The sequence below is a fragment of the Rhamphochromis longiceps genome, linkage group LG4 (assembly GCF_057381845.1).
Source record: "Rhamphochromis longiceps isolate RC_006_pf linkage group LG4, R_longiceps_female_GT1.1, whole genome shotgun sequence".
Taxonomy (NCBI): Eukaryota; Metazoa; Chordata; class Actinopteri; order Cichliformes; family Cichlidae; genus Rhamphochromis; species Rhamphochromis longiceps.
The window spans coordinates 35095890-35110993 of record NC_140560.1 but is presented as its reverse complement, the minus strand read 5'-3'; the positions used below and the strand labels follow the sequence as shown (position 1 = coordinate 35110993).

The window sequence follows — 15104 nt, the reverse complement described above, 5'->3', positions numbered from 1 at the left end:
TATCATGTTTTTGAAAAGCAACTAAATAATAAAGTAACTAACTACTTTTGAAAATAAGTAATCAGTAAAGTAACAGGATTGCTTTCTTGGAGAAGTAATCAGTAATTAGTAACTAACTACTTTTTTCAAGTAACTTGACCAACACTGGTGGCCTGCAAGGCAACCAAACCTCAAGTCCTGTAAGAAGCCCAACAACAATGCACATGAGTGATTTTAAGGCTACGTCCACACGTACACGGGTATTTTTGAAAACTGAGATTTTCCAAAAATAATCCCGTCTACACGTAAACGCAAAAATGAAGGAAAACGCTGCTAGGAACATGCCAAAGCAACAGGTGGCGATATATTCCTAACCATGTAGAAATGTTGGCCAATCAGAAGTCTAGAAGCCTCGTGGAAAATAGTAAACAAAGATGGGGCATAGAAGCAGAACCGAGTCGTATGTGTGGAGGGACAGTAACTGTGTGTATATGTAAGCATTTAAACACTGCAGAGAGTACAAGTAACAGTAACAGTATTTTGTCATTTCACCGAAACAATAACGTGGCGCACAGTGTGACGTCAAAAAAGGCGCACACCTTTGACGCGGCGTTTTCTCCTTTTAGTTCGTCCACACGTAAACGCAAAAACTGAGTTTTCGAAAATATCCACCCTGGCAGGCGTTTTTAAAAATCTCCGTTTTCAGTGACCGACAACGCCGTTTACATGTAGAGAAAAGGTGCAAACGCACAGAAAAAAATAAAAATTTTCAAAAATACCCGGGTACATGTGGACGTAGCTTAAATGTACTTTATGTCAAAACACTACAGCTGGATAGAGTAAAAATATTTCCTCTGAGACATCAGGATTAATCTCTAACAGTTGATTACTTGCTGGGCTTGAATTTCACTGTATTATTGCACATAATTTAACTGATTTTTGCAAATGTAGTACTCACAATAATACTACTACTAATGCTATGGCAATCCCACTGAAGTTGATGTTAAGACCACAAATCTTCATGATCCTCTCGATTGGTCTAACATTACTAAGGTTAACTGGCTCAGAATCTGTGGCCCGGTCTTACGAAGGTGACATGAGCTGCAGTTGACTGTGCTGAGGCGCCGATGCAGGTCAAGGATACGCCAAGAACACATAAGATGAAGAGAAACAGCCACCAAAAGACCGAGCAGAACGTAGAGCGATGGAGTTTAAGGTGAACGATAAAACACGATCTGAGGTAAGAATGGGACAATGCCAAACCTGTAGTTAAAATCACAAGTTGTATGAATCCCCTAAAGGGTGAATTCCCCAATTCTGTAATAAACATGTACATCCAATGAACTTAAGGTTTGAATTTGGGCTTTTTTCTTGTAATTAGAAGCTTATTTAACAACTGTTTTATCCCTAAAATATGATCAAACGCTTTTTTTCCAGGCTTTTGGCAGCATTTTCTAATGAATGCATGAAAAACCCTTCTGAAAAACAAACAAACAACCAACAACAACAACAACAACAACAACAACAACAACAACATTGTCCAAGTTAAACCTGAACTGAACTGTTATGTTTCAACTGTCACTAATCTGTGGGGCTCAGCAAAGACGCGTCCCAAGACTGGACCATCTATTCTCCAGCCACATGTATTTCGTGGGACCCACGTGTCCTGTCACGTCACTTCATATTCCCTCACTGTGTGAAAAATAACTGCTTTGCTCAGTTCGGAGCAGTTTCCTGGTTCTTGTGGATTTTGTTTTCTTTGAGATATTTTTCATCATATTTCGCTGTAGTCTGCATAGCTGGTGACCTTGTAAAGATTTCCATTGGGTACAGTGTAGGCAGTAAAAGACGAGATGGGTTAACCTACACTTGACCCGTGACGAGAGCCTTCTCTGCTTTCTTCTTAGCCATTGGATAAAAGACAGACTTAGATTTGCAGTGTTCAGTTTCAAAACTAGAGCCAATTAAACTGGAACGTTGTCTCAGTATGTGGTCCAATCAACAAGGGATGCAAACGCTGTGCAGTCCCACATAAAGCGTGATGCCTGGTCTCCCTGCTTGGAGGTGTTGAGACTCTTTATGTCAGCTTTTCCTTTAGATCCACTGTTGTTGTGTTTTTTTTTAAAATAACACTGAAATGTAAAATAAAATTACGTGCAATTTCAAAATATAATTCCAGGTTTCCAAGACGTGCGGTCAAAGAGAGACTTCTCATATCACAGGCAGATTATGTGACTTAGTAGTGTTGAAAAGTTAAAAGTTGAGCCAGTATACTGGTAAACCAACATACAGGTATCAGTCTAATCCTGTTTGATAATACAAACAGAGAGCATTGCCAGGGATTAGAGCTAATAAGCTTCGTCTTGAGTCAGCATGCTGAGTTTGTTGGTTTGGCAGGAGCTTTAGGATGGGATTCAAATGAACTGTGGACTTTGAGGTGCAGCGCGCACGCCCCCCGGTTAAAGCCACCAGAACTAAGATGCTCTAACAACTCCAACCCTTGCGGTTTTTTAAGGCTGTGGATTAAACAGAAATACTTTTTGGCCAATGAAGCCACGCACAGAGCCTCGTTAACTCCAGAGCAAATATCAATAAAACTGTGCAGATATTCATTCCTCTGCAGACAAATTACATTTTAGGTACTACATCACTGATTTATTGACACATGGAGCCCTTTTCTTTGCACAGGTCACCTTGGAAAACTAATTAATCTGCTTTGCATATTTACAGATTTTTGTAGAGTAATCCCAGAGGTTGAGGCATACAAGCAACTGTAGCATAAAGGCTCTTTCACATTTGCAAATGCATGAGGAAATGTGATATTCATTGTTTTTCTGAAAGGTAAACAGCAGCCACTAACACCATGCTACATATCAGTGCTCTGTAATGATAAATGAATTAAGAGGAAATGTAAGCATTTACTTTGTAAAGGATTCCACTCTTTCCCAAACCAACAAATTGTCAGTACATGCTGCTATCCACTGCTACTTATATATGCATATATTACTTATTTGCAGGTAATCAAGAAAAAAAATACTGCTTCAGCATCTGTTATCGAGCATCAGCCAGGGACTTAAACCAGCTGCATGTTGCTGCCATGATGCTATCCATTTGCAGCAGCCTCAACATTGTAGTATTGACTGCTGCTGTACTTGGAGTGCTAATACTAATTAGCTTCATTAGCATGCTGCATCCATCAACGTGTATGGATGCAACGCACAGATAGCACTTCTTAGTAGCTTTGTGAAAGTAACATACAAACATGAGCCTCGAATTCTGTGCAGCAAAACTGGGATTATCTGAATAGTAAACTGTATTTCTTTGTCAGACAGTCAATGAAAGGTTTCAAAAGGCACCAACAGCACAAACAGTCAAGGGATCTAGGTCAGTGACTCAAATTAGTTAGGTTTACCTCCACCACGGGCGCAATTATCGATGTTTACTTCAAGCCAGCTTAGATGCTTTGGTAGAAAATTCACCCACCGAAAAACTGTTGATACATCAAAACCAAACAATTTATTCTACCTGTCTGCAAACATGATTATTTCTGTTCCAAATTTGGGTATTTCAACATGGGAGTGTGGGGGAATTTACTCGCTTTTGTAGCAAGCTCCAGGTGGCCATTAGAAGAACTGCGATGTTTAATACTTTGGCGTTGGCTTCATTTTTCAGCCTCAGAGTTTGTTGCTTGAAACATATTAGAATAAAATGTCAGGTTGGTTTGTGCCTGCACCAGTCCACCTTCCTCTTCACACGAACACATCATTTGAGGTCCAGATGGGAGGAATAAACAAGACTGTTCACATTTGATAGAAGTGAGTAAAATAAGAAATGCTTATGAAAACTTTATTGTCCATTTTGATTAATTCAGAAGTGCGTAACTGTTTCTCAGATTGTTTTGGGTTTAATTTGATTGTTGAAGAAGTTAAAGACTTGTTACTCAAATTTTTCATTTATGAGGTTTGTCTTTGTGGTTTGACTGTCGCAGTAGCACTCAGGGAGCCCAACATGCAGCCAGGCATTAATAAAACGCTAACTTATAGACTGAACCCATAAAGTATTTTACAAACAGGTTGCATTTATACCTTTACTTATCTTTTCCACTCTTATTGATTTCTCAGAGCACTCTACAGTACAACCCACATTCACACAGTACTTTTGGAAGAAACCCTGTTTTTTCTTTTTTTATGAAGAGGTGTGGATAGGAAAGAGGAGGGAAAGACGGAATAGAGACCTTGGAAGAGTTTTTCACACCGTATGTCAAAGATCGGCGGTGTTAGGATGAGAGAAAGTGGCAGCCGAGAGTTGAGGAAGAACAGCGATGTATTGCTAAGCCAACAAACTGCACTTAAATTGCACAAAAAAATTAAACAAGGCTCTATTATTTTTGTATTCTTTTTTATAATTCATTTTGTAGTAAGAATATTAGAATAATATTATAAAATATATCAAAATAATTGTACCAAACAGGTAAGACAGATCTCCCTGCACTGGTGCATGTGTATTATAGAAGTGTGAAAGCAGTGTGAATCACAACTAACATGAAATTGTGTGGATTGTTGTAAATACTAACAACAAGTGGATGATCTCACAATTGATTCAAGAGCACAAAACACTGTTCTGTGGAGGCTAAATCCTCTCCACAGAGGTGTAGGGGGATCGGTCTACCTTTTGGGTTATAATAGAATATATTTTGAATTTTTTTTTTTTTTCATAGACCACTCTTTCTGATAGCCCAAAACTTTAAGAGCTTCACAATAACTTATCATGTGGACCAATTAGTCAGATGGGAGTGACTACAGTGGAACCCCAAAGATGACCTACGAGGGAGGGAGGGAGGAGAGGAGCAGAACAGCTGAACAGGAGACTTAAGGGATAGTTTGGATGATCCAGTCGGCCCCTAGGACCGTGCACTAAAGCTTTAATGAAAGAGAACTAAGAGACATCATCCTTATACCTAACTATAACCCAATTGTGACCCTGACACCAAAACCACATTTTAAGTCTCAAAAATGCCTTCAAACTTATGGGGACCAGGATTTTGGTTCCCATAAGTATAGTAAACTTCAAACATTTGGTCCCCACAAAGATATGACAGACAGACACACACACACACACACACACACACACACACACACACACACACACACACACACACACACACACACACACACACACTTTGGGTGTAACTTGGGGTTCATTATCTTGCACAAGAATGCACGTTGGACAATCAGAGATTTTTCAAGCATACCCCTACTTTTCATTTGAGTCACTTTGATGGTATTTATTGAAAAAAAAAGAAGCATGATTCATGCTTCAGGGGAGTGTACAGCTTTGGCTGCAAGCACAGATGCAACCACCCACCTGCTGTTCACATCCTTTGTTCATGAGGGGAGTCAGTCAGACCAAAGTTGGCTTAAAGTGAACGGGGCTAAAACAGCTCGGAAAGCACTGAAGCCCAGCGTTTTGAGCTGTGAATCAAGCAAAGCCTAATAGTACACATTTGGAGCTGGAAATAAGCATAATAGGTTACCTTTAACGACTAAGAAATTCTAGAGAATAAAGGGAACACATACTAACAGGTTTGCTATACACCTTGAAACTGTGAACATCTATTAAATAGGGGAACATTTTATTTACTAGAGTTCACCATCAGGGTGTGATGCAACCTTCACTCTGTGTGTCATTTCTTTAGGAGCAGCCTAATGGTCATGGCCATCTAGTTTATTCATACAGCTCAAATGAAAATAGAGCCCATAACACATTTGATTCCTGCATGCTAGAGAATAGGTATCTGGCCTCCAGTGGTCCTTGGACCTTCATGACGTAAATGGCTTGCACTGTTCTCCCCTGCTGTGGCATGAGATGGAGAAAGGCAAGCAGTGCTAATAGATTCTGTGGGAAAGTGAAAAAGATGTGGACTGTATAAACAGATCAATAGCTCAGCCACGTATCATTTCTGACAGATTTGTTTTCTCAGTCTGATAATTGGAGAAAGAACAAAGCATGCCATGCGCCTGCTGATCTGACTGCGTGTGGTCTCTGGGTTCACAGCTGTTTCAGTTCAAGGTGGAGATGCTGGAAGGTCCTAAAAGGGGCCAGTAATTATACCCGTAAGATTTTTGCAAGACCCTTTGTCATTGGAGAGGATAAATTTAGGTTGACTGTTGTTCCAGAGAGGCTATTGATTGTTATTTAGTGGTTTTCATTATTTTGGTACGTTCTATATTAGAAAGAAAATACTGTCATTCCTTCAACGGCACATTCAGTGAGCAGGTGGACACATTTTTGAGAAAAAAAAAAAGAAAGAAAGAAAAAAAAAGTGCAATTTCTTTCAATTTCTCTCTCACTCTCAAACTCATAATTAAGGCTATTCATGCCAGAATAGAGCAGATCTGCATGAAGTGTTGTAAATCAAAAATCGATATTTGCAATAAGTGAATACCCTGTCCAATCATGGGGTAAAGTGGGCAGTCATTAGACAGTCTCGACCGTTTCATCCTTGGAAACTGTTGGAAACCCCCCCTTTCAGCTAGAGGTTATTTACTATCATCTATCATCTTCTAGCTTCAGCTTGTAACTTCAGTCAGATCTTAAATCTGATCAAAATTAAGTCAGACTAAGAAATCGAGGTGCAGAGAAAGCACAAAATAGGAACAAAGGCACAGTCTGAGGGGATTTAAAGGCAAGCAAGCTGCAAGGCTAAATAGACATATATTTACAATGTAAGTGACTGAATTAAGCTGTCATGAACCAAGTAATTAGGACCCAAAGGCAGACTCAGAAACAGGCCATCGTTAACTCCAAACACACCTTTTAACCTGGCAGTTGAAACAGTCCAAAAATACAAAATTCACAATGCAACAGGCAAAACAAAAGCCAGCGATTACAGTGAACACACAATTGGAGATTAGTAGATGCTGAGACAAAGACTAAAGGAAAGACATCACCATTTATACACTAGAGGGCAATTAAAGGGGAAGTGAACACAGCTGGGTAACGAGTCGCAGGTGATAGTAATCAAAGACAATGAGCAAGGAGGGGGAAGTAAAAGTAAATGTGAAGCACAAAAGAAAAGTGATGATCAAAAGGAAGCAGGAAGTGAGAAGTAATACAAAATCAGGGAAACTCAGCCACATGAAGGAACTTAACAAAGGCGATGAAAGAGAAACACTGAGGGATAAAAGAAGAACTAAGAACGGATAAATAAAAACACTAAGGAGATACACACAGATGAAAATGTAAAGAACTAGCAAACTAAGAATCAAATAACAATTTAAATAACAAGAACTAATCAGAGAAAACAAACTAAACCAAGGCAGCTAAGCTGCTTGGGAGCATTTGCAGGGAAATGGATTGTGTTTTGTATATATATTAATTTTTCCCCATACCTAGGCCACCCAGCCAACCTTCAAAGAAAGCCCATTTCTGCCGCTTGTATCAGCGATCTCACCTTTAGTCCCTGCTCAGAGCTCGTTAGCATATGTAGGGTAGTGACGTAGATCCACCGAAAAATAGACTGCTTCACTTTTGTGCTCAGCTCTCTCGGACTAATACAGCATCAGCGTCACGGCAGATGCTGCCCCAATCCATCTAACTCTCTCACTGAAAACTGTTTTAGTGGGAATTCTGTCCATAAAAATTATGAACAGAATTGATGACAAAGGCAGCCCTGAGTTCAACACCCACTGGGTTCAATGTCCTAAATGTTACTAATGCAATTGTGTTTACAAACAAAATGAGACGTCACCAAAAACATAACAGTCTTTGCAGAGGTCATAATTAGATCTTGAAAGTCAAAATTAAAAATCTAGGATCAGAAACCCAGGACATGACAGAACCCTCTATCTACTGAATCTATTGACAACCTGAACACCATTTCCTCTAAACTAGACGGTGGCTTTAGCTACGAGCACAAAGCAGGAAAGCAAAGCAAGATGGATTCTACTTTACATGCATAAGTTGGCATTTTCTACACTTGCTGAAAGTGTTTTGTCATAGGGGATGGTCTGATTGCTCGAATTTTTTCTCTTATATTTCAGGGTCTCTACCTTGCAATGTAAAGCACCTTGAGGCGACAGTTGTTGTGAATTCGTGCTACATAAAATTGAATTGAATTAAACTGGATTTCATTGTTCACTCACCTGGCTTGGTTTAGCCACTTAGTCAGGATTTGGAAAAGATCATAGTTTGGGTTAAAACACGCCTCCTCACAGCAGCAGCTTGTTGACAGATGACGAGTTAGGGGATTTAGACTCACTAATTCCACATTCCAGTGCACTAGGCCAGAGACACTAAAGGACACGTTATGTGTGTGAATGAAGACAGTTGCTTTTCATGTTTTATTCTATTGTGTACTCTCTTATTCTTATCATCTGATCCTATTCCAGTGTTTTTCTCATTTTTGCTATGTAACTTTGCACTGTCCACTTTCTGCTGTAACAAAACAAATTTCCCACGTGTGGGACTAATAAAGGTGATCTTATCGAAAACATCTTTGAATGACATGTCAGGAATAAGAATAGGCTGCATTCTCACCTGATCTCTCATGAATGTTGCTGGATTTCAGTCGCAAGGCAAAGCAATCGCCACGACCATAATGCAGACTCTTACAATGTTGATATTACATAGCTTTATTTCCTATTCCATACAGCTCTGTGTACTCTGGTTTAAATGGGTATAGTTGTACATCAAAGGCAAAAGGGATTCACAATCATTATCATAACACTGGATAAACCAGCCATTTTCTGGACTCTCCATAAAAACCACGATGTCATTAATGTAACAATGTCTACACATAAAAGGAATCCTAGTGTAATTTTCTACTTTAGTATTTACAGTCATATATATATATATATATATATGTATATATGTGTATATATATGTGTATGTGTGTGTCACGGAAAAGAGGGACCCAGGCGCGGTTCTTGCTCACAGAAACACAGTGCGTTTATTTACAGTGAAACAGACAAGTCCAACAATCCATTCAAAAGTGCAATTTTCCAATCGTGCTCGTCCCTTGCTCCCAGTGCGTTCCGTGTAGTAACTCCCTTAGTGTGTGTGCTCCCCAACTCGCTTCTCCGCTCGCCCCTCCTGGAGGAAGAAGGAAAATCCAGCGTTAGCCACACGCTAGCCGAATAACACACTCACACTGCTCGCACAGACTATACCAGTTCGGAGTAATAATCCCACGTCGACTGTCGCCGTGAGTCCAGGTTAAATACCCCTTTCTAGCCTGGAGGAATGATTATCAACCACTGGTCAGGTAATCAGCTGCAGGTGGGCCGGCAACAGCGAAGAGGGACTCCCAATGACGACAGTTGCCAGGACACGCCTCTCCCACGGCGCGCACTTCCGTAAACAACCCCGAGGGCCAGGGAGGGAGAAGCAAACACATATACAGAAAACATAAACACAAGCAGGGTCGTCCGGAAAGGGCCGTCCAACCGTGACAGTACCCCCCCCCTCTAATGGGAGCCTCCGGGCGACCTGGCAAACTTGTCCGGATGCCGGCGGCGGAATTCTCTCACCATGCGATGATCGAGAATGGCAGACCGCGGCACCCAAGAACGTTCTTCCGGACCGTACCCCTCCCAATCCACCAAAAACTGAAAGCCCCTACCGCGGCGCCGGGCATCCATTATGCGAGTAATGGAATACGCCGGGGCGCCGTCGATAATCCGGGCGGGTGGCGGGGGCCCAGGGGGCGGGCACAAAGGGCTGGTCCGGACGGGCCTAACCTGAGAAACGTGGAAGACGTTATGTACCTTCATAGCAGGCGGAAGGGCCAGCCGGACCGTCACCGGGTTCAGGACCTCCTGGATGGCAAAGGGGCCAAGAGACCGAGGGGCCAGTTTCTTGGACTCAGTCCGAAGAGGGATGTGCTTGCTGGAGAGCCACACCCGCTGGGCGACCTGATAATCCAGAGCAGGAGTGCGGCGGCGATCCGCCAATGCCTTGTTCCGCTCGGCCGTTCTCAGGAGTGCTGCGCGCGTGGCCCGCCAGACCCGACGACAGCGCCTAAGGTGGTGCTGGACCGAGGGAACCGCCAGCTCTCCCTCAGAGATGGAGAGGAGAGGGGGTTGATACCCCAGCGACGCCTCGAAGGGCGAGAGTCCAGTCGCTGATGACGTGCTGGCGTTGTGGGCATACTCCACCCAGGCCAACTGCTCGCTCCAGGTCGCTTGGTTCGATGATGCGACGCAACGCAACATGGCCTCCAGCTCCTGATTGGCCCTTTCGGTCTGACCATTAGTTTGGGGGTGGAACCCGGAGGACAAACTGACCTGAGCTCCCAATTCTGCACAGAACTCCTTCCAAACCCGCGAGGTGAACTGAGGGCCACGGTCGGAAACGATGTCCTGGGGTATGCCGTGGAGCCGAAACACATGCTGCGTCAGTAACTGGGCCGTCTCCAAGGCAGAAGGGAGCTTGGGCAGAGCAATGAAGTGGGCAGCCTTGGAAAAACGGTCAATAATGGTTAGAATGGAGGTGTTACCTGCAGAGGGAGGCAAGCCGGTGACGAAGTCCAGGGCGATGTGCGACCATGGGCGTTTTGGAGTGGGTAACGGTCGCAGGAGGCCAGAAGCAGGCGAGTTGGTGGTTTTGTTCCGTGCGCACACCGGGCATGCCGCAACATAGTTCTGGACATCGAGAACAAGAGAGGGCCACCAAAACAAACGTCGTAGAAAGGAGACAGTGCAATTTTTACCTGGGTGGCACGAAAACTTGGCAGTATGTGCCCAGTGAATGACCTGACTACGCGCTGTGGCCGGAACATATAGTCTCCCTTTCGGGCCCGTGCCAGGGTCGGGCTCCTGTCGCTGGGCGTCCCTGACCACCTTTTCAATCTCCCATGTTAGTGCACCCACAATGCAGGTGGGGGGCAGGATGGGTTTTTCCTTCTCGTCCTCATCGGTCACGGGTGCGAACTGGCGCGACAACGCGTCTGGCTTAGTGTTCCTAGAACCGGGCCTGTAAGTAATGGAGAAGTGAAAACGAGTAAAAAATAAGGCCCACCTGGCTTGTCGGGCGTTGAGGCGCTTGGCTGCCTGGAGATACGCCAGATTTTTGTGGTCCGTCCACACCACGAAAGGCTGCTCAGTGCCCTCCAGCCAATGTCGCCATTCCTCAAGGGCCCACTTGATGGCGAGCAACTCCCGGTCGCCCACGTCGTAATTTCTCTCGGCCTGAGACAACCTGCGGGAGAAGAACGCACAGGGATGCAACTTGCCGTCGATCCGTTGGGAGAGAACCGCCCCCACGCCCGAATCGGACGCGTCCACCTCGACGACGAAAGGCCGGCCGAGGTCCGCCTGGACGAGGACCGGAGCCGAGGAAAACAGGTGCTTGAGCCGATCAAACGCTTGCTGGGCTGCGGAGGACCACTGGAAAGACAACTTAGGAGAAGTTAGGTTGGTTAGAGGAAGGGCTACCTTGCTGAAATCCCTGATAAAGCGGCGGTAGAAATTGGCGAAGCCCAGGAACCTCTGCACCTCCTTGCGGGTCTTGGGAATAGGCCATTCCACTACGGCTTTGACTTTGGCCGGGTCAGCTCGCAAACGCCCCTGTTCCACAATGAAACCCAGAAAAGAAACAGTTTCCACATGGAACTCACATTTCTCCGCTTTCACAAAAAGGCGGTTCTCCAATAGGCGCCGTAGAACCAGACGTACATGGTTGATGTGCTCAGTCTGCGACCTGGAAAAAATCAGAATGTCATCCAGATACACGAAGACAAAATGGTTAATAAAGTCCCTGAGCACATCATTAATCAGGGCCTGGAACACCGCAGGGGCGTTAGTGAGACCGAAGGGCATCACTAAGTATTCGAAGTGCCCCAGGTGGGTGTTGAAAGCCGTCTTCCACTCGTCACCCTTGCGGATGCGAACCAGATGATAGGCACTCCGAAGATCCAGTTTGGTGAACAGGACTGCCCCCTGTAATAGTTCGAATGCCGAGGCCAGCAGGGGGAGTGGATATTTATTCCTAACAGTGATCTTGTTCAGCCCTCGAAAGTCAATGCAGGGACGCAGGCTCTTATCTTTCTTCTTTACAAAGAAGAATCCTGCTGCTAAAGGCGAAGTAGATGGGCGAATAATACCTGCGACCAGAGACTCCGTTATGTAGCATTCCATGGCCTCACGTTCCGGTTTAGACAGACTGTAGAGCAGACTTGCTGGCAGGGGAGCGCCTGGGAGTAGGTCGATTCCACAGTCGTAAGGCCGATGTGGAGGCAAAGACAACGCCTTACTTTTGCTGAATACCTGGCCGAGGTCGTGGTAGTCGGCGGGCACCAAGGAAAGGTCGGGGGGTGAGGAGCTTTTCGCAGAGGCGGTCCCAGGATTGTCCGGGACAGCGGCAAGTAAACATTGTTCATGACACCGCGTGCTCCAGCCAGTTACACACCCTTTGGCCCAGTCGATTTGGGGGTTGTGATGTTGGAGCCAAGGAAATCCCAGTACCAGTGGGGTGTGGGGGGCTTTGAATACCAACAAACTGATTTTCTCAGAGTGATTTCCTGAAATAATGAGTGTAACCTCCTGAGTGCGATGTGTGACGGAGGCTAGATGGCCGCCATTTAAGGCTGAGACCTTCAGGACCTCTGGAAGGGGAAGTAGGGGCAGGCCTAAGATGTTGGCTAACTCCTCGTCTAGGAAATTTTGTTCAGAACCAGAGTCAATGAGTGCGCAGCAGGAGTGAGTGAGGGAGTGAGACATTAATTTAGCAGGGCAGCTGAGGTGAGGGAACACTTTTGTTGTGGCGCCCGCCAGTATCCCCACAATTACTGACGGGCCGACTCTTTTACTCGGTCTGGGCAGGAGTCAACAAAATGTCCTCTTTTTCCACAAAGAAAGCACTCACCAGTCCGTTGTTTGCGCCCCAGTCTAGAGGAGGAAAGCTTGGCTCCGCCGAGCTGCATGGGTTGCTCTTCATCCCCGTGTTGCTCCTCCTCACTTCTCCACATCAGAGTAGGAAGGTCCCTAGATGTACCCGTGCCCCCAGCAGGCCGCCGACCATCCCCGGCTCTTCTGCCGAACTCCCGCATGTGGTCGTCTAAGTTAATACACATATTGATTAGAGCAGACAAAGCTTTAGGCAGTTCCTTGGTTGCTAACTCACGCTTAATATTCTCATTAAGGCTGTTGAGGAAGGCTCCACGCAGTGCTTTCTCCTCCCAGCCCGACTCCTCCGCCAGGATCCAGAACTCCACGGAAAAGTCAGCAACACTCCTCCTACCTTGCTTCAGAGAAAACATGCGATGACCTGCAGCATCCGAGCTAGCGCCTTTATCAAACACACAGCGAAACTTGCTGAGAAAGACGTCATATGACACAGAGGGCTGGGTATTTAAAACTGCCTGAGCCCATTGAAGCGCCCGCCCAGTCATAAGTTGCACCAAATAAGCGATTTTAGCAGAATCAGAGGCAAAGGCACAAGGTTGCTGTCTAAACACAAGAGAGCATTGCGTCAAAAAACCCCGGCTCCTCCCCAACTCGCCGTCAAATTTTTCGGGTGCGGGGAGTGAGTACTCCCGCTGCCGCGGTGGAGGTGAAGGAGGAAGCGGACAGGCTGCCGCGGCTTCCAGCGAAGGGGCGGGCTGCGTTGGAGCCGTATTAGGTGAGGAAATCAACATACCTTTAAGCTCTGTCATGGCTTGCAGAAGCGCGGTTTGTTCCTTTGAAACGTGCTTCAGCATTTCCTCGTGTCGCTCCAAAACCTCCGCTTGGATAGACAGCTGGCGTGAAGCAGAATCCGCTGGGTCCATGGTGGTGGGATTATTCTGTCACGGAAAAGAGGGACCCAGGCGCGGTTCTTGCTCACAGAAACACAGTGCGTTTATTTACAGTGAAACAGACAAGTCCAACAATCCATTCAAAAGTGCAATTTTCCAATCGTGCTCGTCCCTTGCTCCCAGTGCGTTCCGTGTAGTAACTCCCTTAGTGTGTGTGCTCCCCAACTCGCTTCTCCGCTCGCCCCTCCTGGAGGAAGAAGGAAAATCCAGCGTTAGCCACACGCTAGCCGAATAACACACTCACACTGCTCGCACAGACTATACCAGTTCGGAGTAATAATCCCACGTCGACTGTCGCCGTGAGTCCAGGTTAAATACCCCTTTCTAGCCTGGAGGAATGATTATCAACCACTGGTCAGGTAATCAGCTGCAGGTGGGCCGGCAACAGCGAAGAGGGACTCCCAATGACGACAGTCGCCAGGACACGCCTCTCCCACGGCGCGCACTTCCGTAAACAACCCCGAGGGCCAGGGAGGGAGAAGCAAACACATATACAGAAAACATAAACACAAGCAGGGTCGTCCGGAAAGGGCCGTCCAACTGTGACAATTAGAGAGAGAGCGCTGTCTGGGCATACAAACAAGTTGTTTGGCTAGCTGATGCTTTGTCCCAGCAAAGATTCTTATGCACTAAAAACAAGGTGACGACTGTTTAGCTGCTGATGCAAGTTTGTGAAATTAAATTGAATTTTGTGTCTTTGGAAAGCTCAACGAGGCTGGCGGGGTTTGCTCTTTGGTGCAAATGTGCTTTCAAACGAATGTGATAAGGTGAAAAGTTATGTCATGCGTCATATTTTCAGAATCATTGATGATATTTGGTACTGTAGATGATGAGATATTCAAAGTCCTGACAATTTTTCATTGGCGAACATTATTCTGAAATTGTTTGTAGATCCCGTTTTTTCAGTTTAGTGAAACTCTGCTATCTTCTGATAAACTCCGCCTCTCTAAGGTGCTCTTTTTGTACCCAATCATGTTACTGAGCTGTTGCCAGTTATATAATTAGTTGCAAAATGTTCCTCCAGCTGTTCCTTTTTCCTAATATGACTTTTTCTTGCCGCATTCAAACTTTTTTGTGTGTTTCTGGCATCGAATTGAAAAGCTAATATTTTCATGGAATGGTATAGAAGCTTCATAAACTTATGAGTTCTGTTGTCAGGGAAATGTGGCTTTATAGGATTAGCAAATCATTGCATTCTTTCTCTTTTGATTTACATTTTGCACAGTATCTCATTTTCAGAACTGGGTTTATAGATTAATAAAACCTGCAGAGAAATAGTTACCAGATGACAAAGTTTATCAATTAACAGGCATTCCTAATAGCCTCTTTA

The 15104-nt window shown here is 45.0% G+C and overlaps 1 long non-coding RNA gene across 1 annotated transcript; it reads right to left on the bottom strand.

Annotated features, from left to right (window-relative positions):
• Positions 1 to 12924: 12924 nt before the first annotated feature.
• Positions 12925 to 14268, bottom strand: LOC146672203 (uncharacterized). Its single transcript, XR_014911539.1, has 3 exons — positions 14039 to 14268; positions 13618 to 13961; positions 12925 to 13035 (listed from the first exon to the last, which is right to left on the bottom strand). It is a non-coding gene; the product is annotated as an uncharacterized LOC146672203 (long non-coding RNA).
• Between the last annotated feature and the right edge of the window lie 836 nt (positions 14269 to 15104).